Raw genomic sequence first — 16,421 nt, 5'->3', positions numbered from 1 at the left:
ATCTCTTTGAGTGGGATAGTGCAGAGGGTTTTATAGTCAGTATAAACAGTAAGAAGGGCCTCAATTCTTCAGTAAAGTTACTCAAAACATCAAATGAGGGCTTCCCTGGTGGCGCAGTGGTTGAGAATCTGCCTGCCAATGCAGGACACACGGGTTCGAGCCCTGGTCTGGGAAGATCCCACATGCCGCGGAGCAACTAGGCCCGTGAGCCACAGCTACTGAGCCTGCGCGTCTGGAGCCTGTGCTCCGCAACAAGAGAGGCCGCGATAGTGAGAGGCCCGCGCACCGCGATGAAGAGTGGCCCCCCCGCTTGCCGCAACTAGAGAAAGCCCTCGCACAGAAACGAAGACCCAACACAGCCATAAATAAATAAATAAATAAATTTATTTAAAAAAAAAAAAAAAAAACAAAAAAAACAAAAAAAAACATCAAATGAATGAATCCTTCTTAAAGACCCTTTCAAGTATGAGTTCAGTGAAAGGTAGAAATATTCAATAGTTCATAGTCAAATTTTTTTCCTCTCTTGCATTTGTAAAAGTTTGTATTTCTGCCAGTGTCCTTCTGCAGCTTACGGATGCTCCATTCTGCTTATTGACCCAATCACTCTATGCCCAATTAACTGACTCTGCTCTTCCTTCCTTCTCCTCCGTGGGTTAAAATGTAACTTGCCCAAAATGCTCAATGTCACAATAATTTGAAAAGATGGGAGGACTTGTTAATGCACAGGCAGAGAGAGCAAAGTATAGCTAACACCATGAGTGCCACAAGGGAGCATATCAGACATGGAAAAAGAAACCAACATCTTCAGTACCTGTCCCACACTGCACTATGTCGTCTTTTCTACTTATGATGCTATTTACCTGACAGCCCCTGAGAGCTCTTTGGGAGCCACTGTGATTTCTCAAATGAATATGTATTTCAGTTGGTGTGCTTATCTTGAGAACTCATTTTAATTACCCAGTGGACATTAACAATATCTTCCCAGCTCTTACTTTCTATTATGTCCTGTAAGTGAGGCTTTTGGTTCTTTTAAAAAATGCATCTTTGACCTACAGATCCTGAGGCTGCTCAAGCAGTTGTGGCAATGAGCAGTATAGATTCTCCGCAGTGGGGAAATGCAATAGGCAGGTTTTCTAAAAATTACCCTGGCCTATGGCTTCCACACATGAGTGCACAATGTGTTTAAGATTTTCATGAATTATATTCATAACATATTCCAAACAAAACCCTTATAGGCTTGATGAGAATCCCCCTGGATACCACTTTGAATGTTTATAGGAAAATGCTTATTACTTAACTAGTCCTTCAGGTCACTAAAAGAGACAAGGATGAAAGAAAAAAGATTTAATTGCAAACTACTTTTCTGTTTAATGCTTCACATCATGGCATTATGCCCCTTTGGCTATGGGTAGCACATTCTTTTTTTTTTTTTTTTCCTCTCTTTTTATTTTTCCTCTTTTTTTGGGGGGGGGGCCAGGTCACAAGGCATGTGGGATCTTAGTTCCCCAACCAGGAATCGAACCCGTGCCCCTTGCAGTAGAAGCGCGGAGTCTTAACCACTGGACCGCCAGGGAAGTCCTGGGTGGCACATTCTTATTGAATGAAACAAATTGTGTTCCTCTTTGATTTCACAGATCTGATGATTTATCTGGCCCATCAAATTTGAAAAGCTTTCTATCAGTATAGGAATAAATGCAAGTATATAACAAATTACATTATGATATAGCCATAAGTTTAACTGAAAAGATGACTTTCTTCTAATTCAATTGCTGTTACAAATCCTTTTTCCTCCTACAACTGAAAAGAAATTTGGAATTGGTTAGTTCCTTTCTTCAAAGCCATTTTGTCTTGAGAAACCTCAAAAAAAAATTTAAGAAAACTTTGATTATTCTGTTAGACTTCTTTTCCCTTCCAAGATTGTATTTCTAAAACACAGAAGTCCATCTGAGAACACTTTTCTTTTTTCATTTTGTAGCAAATAGAAATTTATCCTGCAACTCCCTACAGAAACCTGAGAGAAAAATCAATGATCACTTTGACAAGAACAATGCTACTTTCTTCTGAATGGGTCACCTAGCTCCTAGTAACCTGTTCTCCCAGGACAGTTTATTTAGAAAATCAGGCCAATCATCCCTGAGCTTGCTCAATACTATGGTACCAGTCATGCACAGTATACAAAAAACTTTAAACTTCACAACTACTGGGAAGCTATTTCTTAGTGCACCTATTTCATGAATGAGAATCATTATATTCGTCGTACAAAGAACAGCAACTGCTGTGACCATTTCCCATTTAGACTTGTCTGTGAAGACTGAATCAGTAAGTGGATGAGGCACATTGTCTTTTCTTATGAGATGAGTCTCTGTAGGGTATTGTTTGAGAACATGGTCTTTTAAGCCAGACTAATGGGGTTTTGAATCCTGCTTCCACCACTTACTGACTTTGTATCTTTGTATTCCTGGACATTTTACTTAAATCTCTGAACTTCAATTTCACCATTTGAAAAGTGCAGATAACAATACCAAAAAGGATGGTTCTGTTCATTTATTTAGATGACACTTATAAAACCTTTAGTATCGGGCCTGATACATGGTTAGTCCTCAGGAACAGTGAATTACTTTTGTTGCTATTGTTATAGTTACCCACTTCATTTAGAGAAAGAACCTATATATTTGTACTTAAAAAATCTTCAAGGGTACGGTTAAAACCTGAATGCGTAACGGCCTCAATGCTATGATGATCTTTTAAAATTCTGAAACATTTACAGCCTCAATCTATAGCTCTAAAAGATCTTTGAAGTTCTTTATTGATTTAAAGGGAAAAAAAGAGACAATATTTGAGAACTGGGGTAAGAGCTCAGAGTATCAGGGTTGGGTAAAGCAGAGGTCGGGATTACCTTCTCCAGGTATATTGATTCTGTGATTGTTCATTACAGCACCAAACTGCCTCCTTAAGGACCCATCATGTACTTAATCCTCCGCAGATGTTCTTTCTGACAGTGGGGAATAGTATGCATGGGTAGAGCCCTCTCCCCTTGGAGTTCTTTTTTTCTCTCTCTCTCAAAGTTATTTCCAGCTATGAAAAGAGACTTGTGAACTGGCTGTTTCTCAGTAAATCTGTGTCATTACAGCAATAGATAATAGGCAGGTAGGTACAAGAGAGGAAGAGGAATTACCCCATGATAGCACTTCTCTAAGTGTTTTTCATGTAATGACTCACATAATCCTCGTGACAACCCTATGAGATAGATACTGTTGTTACCTCTGTTTTATAGAGGAGGGTACATAGGCACAGGGAACTTAGGTAACTGGCCCGAGGTAATGGCTCATAAATGACAAACTCAGGCAGCATGGCTCCAGGACATTCAAACAGGACACTGCGCTGTCTCAGTGAGAAAGATAAAGATGACAACTAATTTAGTGTAACACTGATTTTTTTTTTAATTTTGCCTTGTAATGATAGTAAATCCATTTAATAGATGAGATCATTGAAAACAGATAAATTAAATGAGCTATCTAAAATCTCAGAGCTCTTTAGAGATGAAGGCTGGATGACAACCCAGGTTTTCTTTCTATGAATGCTCTTCTTGTTCTTCTGAACCAGAGCCTAATAGTTGCAAGATGGAATGGTAATGAGTCTGTAAACTGCTTTGGTAACTACATTTTACCTGAAATGAGCATATTTGTTTACTTCTATAAATGAAGACTTTTGAAAGGCTAGAGTTAAAACCCCACCAAAGGCACAAATTTTAAAAAACATATATAGATATTATAGTTGCTTAAGTAATATTTAAACAACATTGAATTTCGATAAAGAATATCAAGATAAAAAACAGGAATATACATTTTGAAATAACCACTTACAAGGGCATCTCTTCAAGAAAAAAAAATAGTCTAATTTGCTCTAGTCTTACAGAAATATGGCTATTGTAACTTTATGCCATGAAATAGATATTTTCAAGCCTAGAACAAGCTGATAAAATAATCTGAACTATGGATTATTATTGGTTGATTAAATTCTGTTTTATAGATTCAAAATTGATAAAGCAATATTACCACAACATGTTATTAGATAAAAGAAAAACTAGCAATAATAAACTATTAGTGGGTTGAATATTATGCAGGGTTTATTAAAAAACAAAAATCTAATTTCCCTGATGGGGCTCAAATGAGAGGTGTGATAAATATAATACATAAAAGTTGGCTCTTCCCTGTTTACAGCAAAGCATCAACTGTAGCATAATTAAAATGAGTATAGTGCTTAACAAGCATTACAAATACTGTCAACAATCAGCTGTGAGATATGGGTCAGGTTACTTAATTTGGGGGGTCATAGTTTCCTCATCATTCAGATTAAAGAGTTGTACAAGAGGATATCTTAGATTTCTTCCTGCTTCTAATAGTCTGGCCTCTACAGAAAGCTGGTTGGTATAGCTGCAGCAATGTTAATCAATAGTGAACATTAGGCGGGTCCGACCATGTGAACTATATTATTTATGCCATGGTTCTAGTTTATGAGTTACATAGATAAAGAACCTCAGTCTATTCAGGAATTTGTTATTTCTTTATTTAGTAGACAAATACTGTTGCAAACCTACTATTACTTACCTGCCTGTGTTCAAAGGTCCAGGGACACAATGATGAGTGAGACACGGTGCCTCTCCTAAAGAAACACACAGACTTACTGGGATGGCACACATTGGATTTAAAAATGCCTGTTTCTCCACCTAAAGGCTATCATAGTGCTCTTGCTATAGAAACAACAGATCCTTCAGAGCTGAAGTCCTAAGTGAGGATATAAGGAGGCCTTGACCATGAAGACAAGATTTGAGCTAGGTTTTTTTAGGCTAAACATGAGTTTACTAAGGGAGAAAGAACACTAATGAGAGAGGAAAGAGTCTGTACAATGACACTAAATTACAAATGGCCTGGTGAGCCTCAGGTTCAGGGTCAGAGGAAGAAGGAAAAAAAGAGGAGAAGGGAGAAGAGTATTCCTTTAGAAAGAGATTATGTAGTGAATCATATAAGTAAGAAAAGAGTCATGTCCTCCTGGCCTGTCTGGAGAGCAGACACATGGGGAACAAAACAACTTTAAGAGCAGAACTGGTTCTCACTCAGATGTCTTGTCCTTACGGAGGGGTTGTTTAAATGTCGCTCTGAGGCTGCCCAATGGTCCAATCACATGGCCAGGCCATAACCCATAGCCCGTGAGTCTAGCAGGCTCACAGCCTTCCGTATGCCCACCGAAATGTCCCCGACTGCAGCAACCCCTGTCCCAGCATGAGGACGAAGGCAAGCAGGAGTGTGTATATATAATACGTCGATACCAGTGACACCGCAGTCAGTCATGGGCGCCATAACAGTGGAGGCTCAGAGGGGCCCAAAGGGACCCACCCATAGTCAGACTTGGGCAAGGGTCCCGGTGGTGATGGCCTCAGACCCCAAACCAGACAAAATTATCTGTTTTCCCCTCATCTTGGTGCAGGGGTTGCAGGGACCACACACGGTCCCTTGTCTGCTGGTATCTAGTAAGCCCAAGAAATGCGTTCTCCCGCACCTGCCCTCTAAACTCTAACCTTGACATAGGGCCTCTGGTCACTCCTGGGGGCTGAGAGCCATCAGCTTAATGTTTATTTTCAAAAGCCAAGAGGTCTGGACAGAAGTGAGTGAAGTCCTCAGACTTTTCCCCAGGCCCCCAGAGAAGGGTGGAGAGAACACCCATTTCAGTTACAGGGGCCACCTGTGAGGACGTGGCCACCAATTCTGTGGGCAAGGGAGCCAGGTTGAGTGGCTGGCCAGGGGCAGATGGCTTTTTTGGTCTGATGTCACGGGGCAAGTTGGTTCAGAGGAGCCCCTGCTTCCCCAGTGGGGGTGACACCCACAAGGCAGTGGCTGGTGCTTGCATGCTGTTGTCTCGGCAGTGGTTGCTCTCAGGGTGTTCTGAAGAGAGAGGGTCTGTAGTACTGTGTCCCGTGCTGTGACCCTCTCCTTGACGAACTTTGGCAAAATTATCTCCAGAGGGGATCTAATTAAGTCTTTAAGGTCTCTTAGGGACCCCTGTGCAAAGCAATCACAAAGAGTTCTACACTTGTTTTCCCTTATGAAGTTCCAACAACTTTCTGAACTGCAGAGGGTACGCCAGTGCCAGGGATGTGCTTAGGGCTACTCAGCTCATGGGAACCCCCTGACCATCTCCAGCCCCGCTGGAGGAGGCTGCAAGCAGTAGATGAGGAGCTGCTTCCTTAGCCTTTTCTGAGCCCTTCTGTTGCATGCTTGATCTGACCCACTGGGCACGTTTAGCCAGAATCAAGGCTAAAGAGAAGACCAAACGTTCCCCCCAGCACCAAAAAAAAACATGTATAAATGCCCTAGCATCCTCCAAGAATGGCCCACAGCTTCTGCTAGCACTTCCCAGGACCCTCTGGCAAAATGTCCACAGAACCCTCGAAGTCTTGCAGACAAACCGCAAGCGTCCCTCTAGAATGCCCCGTGGGCTCCTCTAGCACCACACAAAGGTGCCCGTTGGGATTGTCAGCCTGTTTGGTCTTCCTGAATGGCCTTATGCTTAATCCCTTCACAAAGTCAATTCATCAGAAGGGCGAGGTGATCTGGAAAGAGCTGAGCTTTGCAGTGTCAGAGTAGCCAATCAAAAACAATGAGCGTACACTGAAGTATCAGTAAAGCCTTTCATCCTTGTGATAGTGTAAGAGGCTAAAACCAGAGAAGGTGCCAACTCTCCCCCTGCTCCATTTTCTCCCATGAAAGAGCATCAATCAAGGGTCAGTTGGATCAGCACAGAAGTACAGGTTGTCTCCCTGTCGAGGGAGCCTTAAACAAAAGACTCCTGCATGTCTTTGGACCCAGAAGGGAAGCAGGAGGGAGAAAGGCAGGAGTGGAAAAGTACTGAATATTGAGTGAGAGTGGGGAAAATATCTTCTAGTTTCCCCAATAAGGAGAGGTCCAAATGTAAGCACCTGGGATAGGAATGCAGAGAGCGTAAGAATGTGGCCTGCCAGGGGAGGCCTGTGCCCTCAACTGCAGAGCATTGATTATAAACCAAGCTTCCTCTCCGAGGCCTGCCAGATGTGGACTGAAAAATCACACATAGGTTTTCTGGTCAGGACCCAGACTCTTCAATATGGTTTGCTAAGAAATTAAATTTTTATCCTATAGGTAATAGCAAACCAAGAGTTTTCAAGATGAGAAATGCCATGGGCTGCTTTGATTTTGTTTGTCTTAATTGGAATTATGCAGCATATGATGAAGTGGAGAAAAACAGTTAAGCAAAGAGAGACATTTGCAATAATCCAAACAAATTCAATTCTGAACCATGATTGGGATAAAAGGGTATATAGAAGTATTTAGGTAAACAATTCAAGAATGAATTCAAGGACTTCCCTGGTGGCGCAATGGTTAAGAATCCTCCTGCTAATGCAGGGGACACGGGTTCGAGCCCTGGTCTGGGAAGATCCTACATCCTGCGCGGCAACTAAGCCCGTGCGCCACAACTACTGAGCCTGTGTTCTAGAGCCTGCGAGCCACAACTACTGAAGCCCATGTGCCTAGAGCCCGTGTTCCACTACAAGAGAAGCCACCGCAATGAGAAGCCCACTCACTGCAACGAAGAGTAGCCCGTGCTCGCTGCAACTAGAGAAAGCACGTGCAGCAACGAAGACACAGCGCAGCCAAAATAAATAAATAGAATGAATTCAGTAAGAATGAATCGAACAATTGGATATGGGAGATAAAAAAGGAGTGAATAAATAGTTGCTAATACCAGGCATTTCAGCTTAGGCGATGGGGTGCTGGGGATCTTTAGTAAAGATGGAGAGTATCAGACCAGCAGGTTGGGAGAGAAATATATGATTGGGTGGAAGTTAGTCTAATGATTTCTAATCGTTTTGACAGCCAACTAAATATTCCAACTAAGGCCCGGAGTTCATATGAGAGTCAGAACCTATAAATTGACCTGGGAATTTACAGAAAGATGTTCACTGGTTATGCGAATTATCCACATAACTGAGTAAAAGACAAGCGTATGCCATTCTTATCTGAATATTTAGAAAAATCTAATTTTCAGCTTGAATTTTACAAATAGTCACATAATTCTTCATTTTAGCTATTGGGGTTCAGGGTGGGCCTCCTCCAAATATGTCACAAAATCATATTGATTACTTTGAATTAAAGTTACTTAAGAAATGGCCAATGCAAGAGAGACACTCTGACCCTCTTTTCTTTCTCCCTGAAAGCAGGAAATAAACCTCCCCTGTGAAAGGTGATCTCCCTGCGTCTAGAGGTGGAAGGACATCTTACTGTCAGAGACAGGGAAATTGGGTGGAGAAGCCTGTATAAACAAACGATATTTGTTTTTTAAATTTACTACCCCAAACCCAAACACTGTTTAGATTCTTCACTAATTGAGCGCCCAAAGCCTAAGTTTCTTTGTCCTGTCAGTTCCTCACAAATGTATTGTTTCTTTGCTTAAAAAGTATAAAAGCTGCTTGCTTTGGCCACTTCTTAGGTTCCATTTTTATAACACCTCCATGAGCATGAATTAAAATTTATTTCCTTTTCTCCCATTAATCTGGCTTGTGTCAATTTTATTATTATTCCAGCCACAAGAACTCAAGAAGCATAGAGGGGGAAATTTCCCCCTTCCCATACTATGTTCACAACAACTTTAAAGCGAATGACCATGTAACTATGAAAATGGCTCTAGACAAGAATTGCGAATCATTATTATAACATATCTATAAAGTAATGGAAAAGATTTACTGTCCAGTGGTGATAAATAGATGATAGATAGATAGATGTATAGATCGATGCATACAATGTGTGTATATATACACACATTAAATACTACGGTCAGTATGCATTGCATGTCATGGCATCAACCTAACCACTTACCAATGACATAAAATTGACTCAAGAAAAAAATTAAGTGAGAGAAGAATTGTTTCCATGATTTACTTACATTTTACATTACTTTAACACAGAACTGTACTTTCCAGAATTAGCTAATTACTCTGAACAACCAGCAATGACTTATTTGGGTGGCCGGGTTCTAGGCTTATATACCATTCCTCCTAATGCCAAAGTTGTCTTTGCTTCTTACTTGGCTCACATTCATCAGAATTTTCTTTTCTAACGATTATAACTATAACTTAATAATACCCATCTTAATTTGCTCAGTTTTCTTCTTTCTCAGTCATCAGTTTTTCTGTAAACTATGCTTTCCTCTTGTGGCATTTTTAGTCTTGTCAACCTTTGAACTTGTATCTATCAGCACTTATACTTAGTGTTATGTGCTACCTGAGGGCAGAGATCTTGCCTTATTTACTTTGTATTTCCAAAAGCTGGGTCAAATAAGTGTGAATAAATGAAAGCAGGATCAACAAATTAAAAATAAACCAGGAGTTTTAGATTCTTAGCTCAAGATACTGCTTCTTTATTTAAAAGTTGAATTATTTTTATTAAAATAAAATCCATGTGCTGTCTTGCATTTGGTAACACGGTCATACTTTTGGAGGATGGAATCTGAAAATTATTCCTTAATTCTGAAATTAATATACAGATACCAGATTTAGATTAACCTATATCTGAAAAGTGTTATCAAATAAAAATAAAGAGATGCTTTTTATGTTTTTCTTTAAAAAGAAAAAAGGGAAATGAAAGACATGGCCATTATATTTTTAAGAGTGAATAGGATTGAGATAAACTAAGAAGAGCAAGGCAATATGTGCTTTAGACTGTTGCTTCCTATTTCTGAAATAAATTTTATTCTTATAATCCAGGCATTAAAGCTGTAACAAACTGAAACGGATTCTGCCTAAGCAAAACAAAACGGTATAAATAAATAGTTCCCCTACCAAAACATGTTTAAATTTTTCTTTCACCTTCACATTTATTAATGTTCCCATAAAATAGATTCTCAACCTTTGAGTGTATTGGTGTTTAATTTACCTTGGAAGCTTATGTATAAATATTCAAACAGTAAGAGAAAGAGAGGGCTTGTGGGATTTGGAAGTGTGGTAATACAGCCTTAACCTTACAATGAAGTTTCAGAAACTTTCTTCCTACAGCATTTCATGGTGGTTAACCATCAAATAAAATTGACAGGTTGCCAACACTGTAAAAATCCTATACAAATATAGGTCACGGTATTCAGCCCCCAGTTATGTCTCTTGATAGCAATATTTCTGAGCTTTCAATTGGTCTAAACTCTGTTTTGGAATGTCAGCCTGGGTTGGCAGACACTTAGAACAGCCTGACATAGAAAATCAAAGCTTAATAAGACGACTCAGAAAGCAGCAAACCGCAAGGGCCTCATTATCGCACCAAATATGTAACTATCAATTCCTCACCAGAGGCCCTTACCTGATATGGTTTTGAACAATTTCCTGGGGTCGATAGGGCAACAAAAGACTCTGGGTCTATGTTCCTAATCCAAGTTTCCCATGGAATAGTAAAATGACCCCATTTATCATTTGGTCTGTTTGTCACCCACTTAGAATATACTATAATCAGACCCCCTTAGCCTACTACAAGAAACCCATTCTGTCCTCCATCATGATGAATGACTCACCCTAGACTTCCCAAGCTTTCCTCTCTTGGATCAGAGTCACATGCATAGTTGCTCTCAAATGGATTTCAATTAATCCACTGAGCTGGGGAAAATAACTGTCAGTTTGGGGGAAAAAAAGATCAATTAACCAAGAATTTTAAGCATCTTTTAAGTGCTGATCTTGGTGTAAGGCAATGCTGAGAGAGAAAAATAAAAGTTTCAGATACAGTCCCTGCCCTCCAGTAGCTTATAACCTAACCGAGGAGAAGCATAAAATAAAAAGCAAAGTAAGTGCTAAACTATATGATACACAGATAAGAGTTAAGCGAATGTGAGAAAAATAATAGTAAAACTACGAGACAGGCGATTCCCAGAACAGCAGAATTCCCTACAATTCCATCTCCTTTCCATTTTCCTGGCTTCCGTGTTATGCAGCACCATAGCATGTTTGTTCTAGAGACTGCCTGGTGTTTTCACATCTACTTACTGCTATTATTTCTAATATCTTAAAACTGAAGCACTTTGAAACCAAAAAGACTTACATTTGTTTAATTGCATGTTGACAGGTTGTGGTTTTAGAAGTTAATTTTTTTTCTTTGTAAGTTTTAATTTAGAAATTTTGAATAAAAAGTAGTTTTAGTCAACAAACACTGAGGCACCTTTAGAGTAAGTCCTAGGCAAAATGAAGGTGGCAAAAGTCTGCTCAGCTACCTGGAAACAAGGCATATTAACAGATGCCTGAAACTAACGAGAAACATCATCTACTCTGACACAGGCCAGAATGGATCAAATTGGCTGAAGACAGATGACACTCATTCAAAATGTTGAAAAGAAAATTCAGTCCACAAAGAGAAAATGCCCGTCGGGCCTTATAAATCCTGTTTCTAGAGCTTAAAAGGAAAGCAACTCAAATGGGATTTATAACATAGGTACATACATACAACTCCTCAAGAGACTGCTTCTAAGAAAACTTTTTCAGCATTACACAGATGCAATTCCAAAACTACCAAAATTCAAGGCCATTATTTCAATTAGGATTTGATATTTAATTGAGAAACTGAAACACCAAAAGAGGCTCTTGGAACTGAGTTGATTATAGCCAAAGGGATGGGCTATTCACTAATTTAGCCAGTGGTTCTTTGTAAGTGTGTGTGTCTGTGTGTGTAAACTTTTAATCATTCTGAAACTCCAGTTATAATCATCCAACAATGGGATTTCATTTTAAACAATGGCAAATATTCAGTTAATGGTTTCTTTGTTCAAATAGTGTGAAATTACACAGTAAATTTACATCATAGATTCTAGAACAGCATCACAATTTCAGTGACCTCTTATGATGAAGATAGAAAAGACATTCGAAAAGAAGTTTAGATATAATTAGTATTATCATCATCATTATTATATTATTTTGGTCCACTAATGTTGAGAATTGGTGGAACTCCTACTAAATTGTTGCTCTTTTCCAAGGGGAAGGTGGAAAGACTTCTGCACAAATGTTAAGCATATAGGTATTTTGAAAGGATCAATATAACAAGGAGCTACAGAATGTAGGTAGACAATCTGGCTTCATTCAAGGCAGTGATCTGGGAACAAAACATCCGAAAACTTTCCTAGAAAGCTAAAATTTCCCAAGAGTCATGGAAGGGTCTCCTAGTTTGTCGATGTTAAACAAAGTTCTTCTGGAAGGAAGCAGAAGAGAAGGAGCTGACATTTAATGGCAGGAAACAAAGAGAGCTGGGGCTAGAAGCGCTAGTGCAGATGTGAACACCTGACATTGGGGGAGACTAGGACTTTTGAGGTCTTATTCCCGCTAAGCAAGACCTTACGGAGTAGGGTGAACAGGTGGGGTTTCCAAATCCCCTGAGAAATTCCTGCCCCTACTAAAGTTGGTTCAAGTCAGTTACTGCATGCACCACTTTTTTCTTTCCTTTACTGTGGGATGGTTATAGCCAGAATGTCTGTGACCACATGAAAATTAAACCCTATTAGCAAAAATGCTCCTTTCTGTTTGGGGGAGCAAAGTGCAAGGGCCTCTGTGAAGCAAATATCTTTCTATTTTAGTTTGGGAAATTCAGCCATCATAAATCTCTATCTAGTTATCCAGAAAGTGAAGTTGGGGGAAAAAGTTAGGGCAGGGGGTGGGGTGGAACCCTCTTTTTAAAAGAGAAATAAGTCCAATAGAAAAAAACCTATGGTTACCAAAGGGGCAACGTGGGTGAGGGATAAAATAGGAGTGTGGGATTAACATAGACACACTACTAGATATAAAATAGAGAACAAGGACCTACTGTAGAGCACGGAACTATATTCAATCTTCTACTAGCCTATAAGGGAAAAGAATCTGAAATATATATATGGAAGAGATGAATAGGACAGGTATTTCCCATTTATAGTTTATCCTAGTGCTGGCAGATTATGAACAGTAGTAGCACTGTTTCCTAGAGCAGAGAATGTATGGCAGAAGATGTGCACTGGTTCCTGCTTTTGTTTTTGGTCTTATTTAAATCCTCTCAAAGCTGCATCTCTATCACACAAGCCATACGAGAGACTTCTGGACATTCAGCAGGACCTCTGTCTGAGGTACCTAAGGGAAAAGTGGCCCAATGGGAAAAGTTCACCCTTGGAGCAAGTGGGAAAGCAACTCTTTCCAGGAACGAGCCTTAGAACTGAGCTAAGAAATTATACTCTAACTAGGACCCTCACGGAGTTTCTCCACACTTTCAAAGCAGGAGATTTGGGAATTAAGTCAAAGGAGACCTGAAAACTCTGGCTTTCCTGAGATTCCCCAGGTTTAGCCCTGAAATTCCTATGTCCCAGGAAATTCTTCAGCCCTGGGCCAACCGGGAAGGTTGGGTAGGGGTGTGTAAGTTACCCAGTTCAACTTTGTGCCTGGATCCCCCTCACCTATGATCTAAGAGGTGGTTTGTGAAACAGTTTTGAATAAGGATGCAACACTTTTTTTTTTTTTGCTATGAAATAATGTGGAGAAAGCAGTATTGCCCAACTAACTATTACTAAAACGATCCATAAAGAAAGAGCTGTTTTATTATGAGAAAAAAATGCCATTATTTTGTATTAGGGAGTGATAGAAGGTGAGCCTTTTTCCATGCTATACCCCTACTTTAGGGGCTTTAGAAGTTTCAACATTTAGATTCTTCTCCTTTATAAAGGGATAAGAATTTGGAGTAGAGTGTAGGTGGTGAGGGGAACAGACAGCCAGCTAAAGGTTACAGAGCTGAAGGATGTGGCCCCTCTGTGAACACCTCCCCAGCCCCAGTAAAAGCTCCACTGATCAACGCCTGGTGAGATCTTTGTCCTTGTGAATCTAGAGAAGCGGCTGAGTGTGAAAGCCAGCCAGCCCCGTGGAAGTCAAGATCAAAGACAGAGGAACCTGGGGAAGATAGACTCACGCCTGAGGACTAGAGTGTCGGCCTCAACAGGCCAGTGAATTTGTGTCACTCCAAGAAGGCTTTTGCTCAAAATGTCATCTTTCAGCGATCTATCTCCTTATAACCATATACAAAATAGCCACCACATATTCCCCTCAGCTTCTGTCCTTTCACCCTGCTCTTATTATTCTTCTCAGCACTCTTCTCCACTTGACATGTAGGGAGTTCAAAATATAATACCCAATTCTTATCCTCCCACGTTTAGTTCAGATGGAAAATTAAAGCACAGGAAAAAGAGGATTAATTTCAAAACATCAACTTCAGTGCTGATAAAGCCAATAGTGGGTTCTCTGCTCATCACCCCAGCAGGCAGTTGGTTTGGATGTTTTGTGTAGCTTACCTGTCCCAATGGCTGCTGCATCGTGCTCTGCTGCAGGGCAAGGAAAAGAGCGAATCTCCACTGTGGAGAGAGGCCAGGAAAGTCACACGGGCTTAAGCTCACCCGTGGAAATACGGAAATGGGAAGGAGGTTACAGCTCCCAAAACACTGTATATTCATTACTTGTTTAAAATGTAAGCTCCATGAGGAAAGACTTTGTTTTGTGAACTAATGAATCCCCAGTGTCTAGAACAGGGTCTGGCATTTGTTAGGTATTGGATAAATTTTAGTTGGATTAATAAATTCACTGGGGAGAGTCTAATTAATTCCAGCCAAGGGGCAGTGAAGACCTCAGATGACATCAGGAAAATGTGAAGTTGACTTAATTAGGAAACATTCAGGAGGCATTGTGACATGGTGATGTGCTACCCAGATGCTCCCGCAAGGAAAGACTAGCTCCCCAGCTGCAGGGAACGCTTTCAACAGACAGCCTGCAGCCAGTCGCTGCTTCACGGTCAGCCTCGGGCAGCCAGAATCACAGCTTTCCCAGTGTGTCTGACATCTAGCAACTGAGCAAATTGGGAGTGTAAGAACCTGCTTATTCTGAGACATTGCAGGTCTCCTCTGATGGGCAGTAATTGCTCGGGAGCATCCCATCGGGTTGGCTGAGATTTTGTCAGCCTGCACCGCGGTCCAACATTTCTCTCTGCCCAAGCCTTCCTCCCATCCCCTCCTCTCACAGGTGTCAAGGCTTAATGATAATTTTACATACCTTATTCAGTTCTCTGCACCTGCTTCTGGAGAATACAGCCTGTGACAGCAGGGTCATGCTGCAGAGAAATAGACATGTCAGTGTGGACCTTGAGGAGAGACGTCTCGGCATGGAGATACTTTTTTGGGAGGGATTGCCATACATGGACACCAAAACCCTAAGAATCCACGCTGTCCTCTGGGGGAGAAGAACTGTGGGAAGTGAGAATAGAAGTTAGAAATAGCAAGAGAGAATCTGAGGAAATACCAACATTTAAGGGTGGATGGAGAATCCACAATGTAACACACTGACCCAGGAAGATAGGATGGAAAAATATACACCGTATTTGGCACTTAAATGACATTGGTATTCCTGAAGAGGGGGCATATTTTAGGCACTTCACTGTGAACTGAGTGAATGAGAAAAATGGACAGTTAAGGGTAACCTTTATTCTCAAGAACTTTGGAGGAAAGAAGAGATGGCTGCTACGATGGGAACAAATAGGTGACAAGAGGGGTGTTGAGCAGAGGAGAAACATAACAGTGAAAAGCAGACGCGTCAGGGAGCAGAGATAGCAGCCAAGATTAAAAACAGCCACAGGAAAGAAAGTGACAGTCTGTGCCAAAAGTGCCATGTAAGAGAAGAGCAGAATGTCGGCCGTGAGAATTCAAGGGGGGAAAAAAAAAAAAACACTTCTGTAAAGTAGACAAAATCAGTAACAACTTATAGAAAGAACCCCTTTAGGAAACAAGCACTGTTCCATCCTATGGAATATACCTAAAACAGACTTTTTTTTCCTAAATGGAAAAAACCCCAAGGAGCTATACAAATAGGGCATCATCAAACCGTGGAAACATTAACTGGCTGCTGGTCTACTGGTGCAGACACTACATCTAACAAAAAGGTGATATTTTGTGGAGAGGTCAAACTGCACTGGAGATGCATCTGTGCGTCTCCTCTAAAGGTCACAATAGGCATCTGCTCCTTGATTTTTTCTTTCCCTTTTTCTTCTTTTTATTTTCTGTCGAAAGAATTTTTTAAATATATATTTAGTTACATTTTATATAGAGCAGTACACAGTTTAAAGTTTTAATGTTTGGAGAACAATTTAACTTACCATTTTAAGCTGATCAAATCACATAATTAAATGTGTAATGCTTCAAAATAACCTGTTTCTTTAACGAGGTATGGAAATGTTAGCCAAGTATAGTAAAAATTTTGTATATTACCAAATGTGTGATCAATTTTAGTGCGGGACGGATGGTGGGAAGAGGGGAAGAGACATATTTTAAATTCTTCAGATGCTTTGTTTTTTCTTCAGTCCCCACAGTTATAGAAA

The sequence above is a fragment of the Balaenoptera musculus genome, chromosome 5 (assembly GCF_009873245.2).
Source record: "Balaenoptera musculus isolate JJ_BM4_2016_0621 chromosome 5, mBalMus1.pri.v3, whole genome shotgun sequence".
NCBI classification, from domain to species: domain Eukaryota; kingdom Metazoa; phylum Chordata; class Mammalia; order Artiodactyla; family Balaenopteridae; genus Balaenoptera; species Balaenoptera musculus.
Note: the sequence above shows the minus strand (reverse complement) of the source record.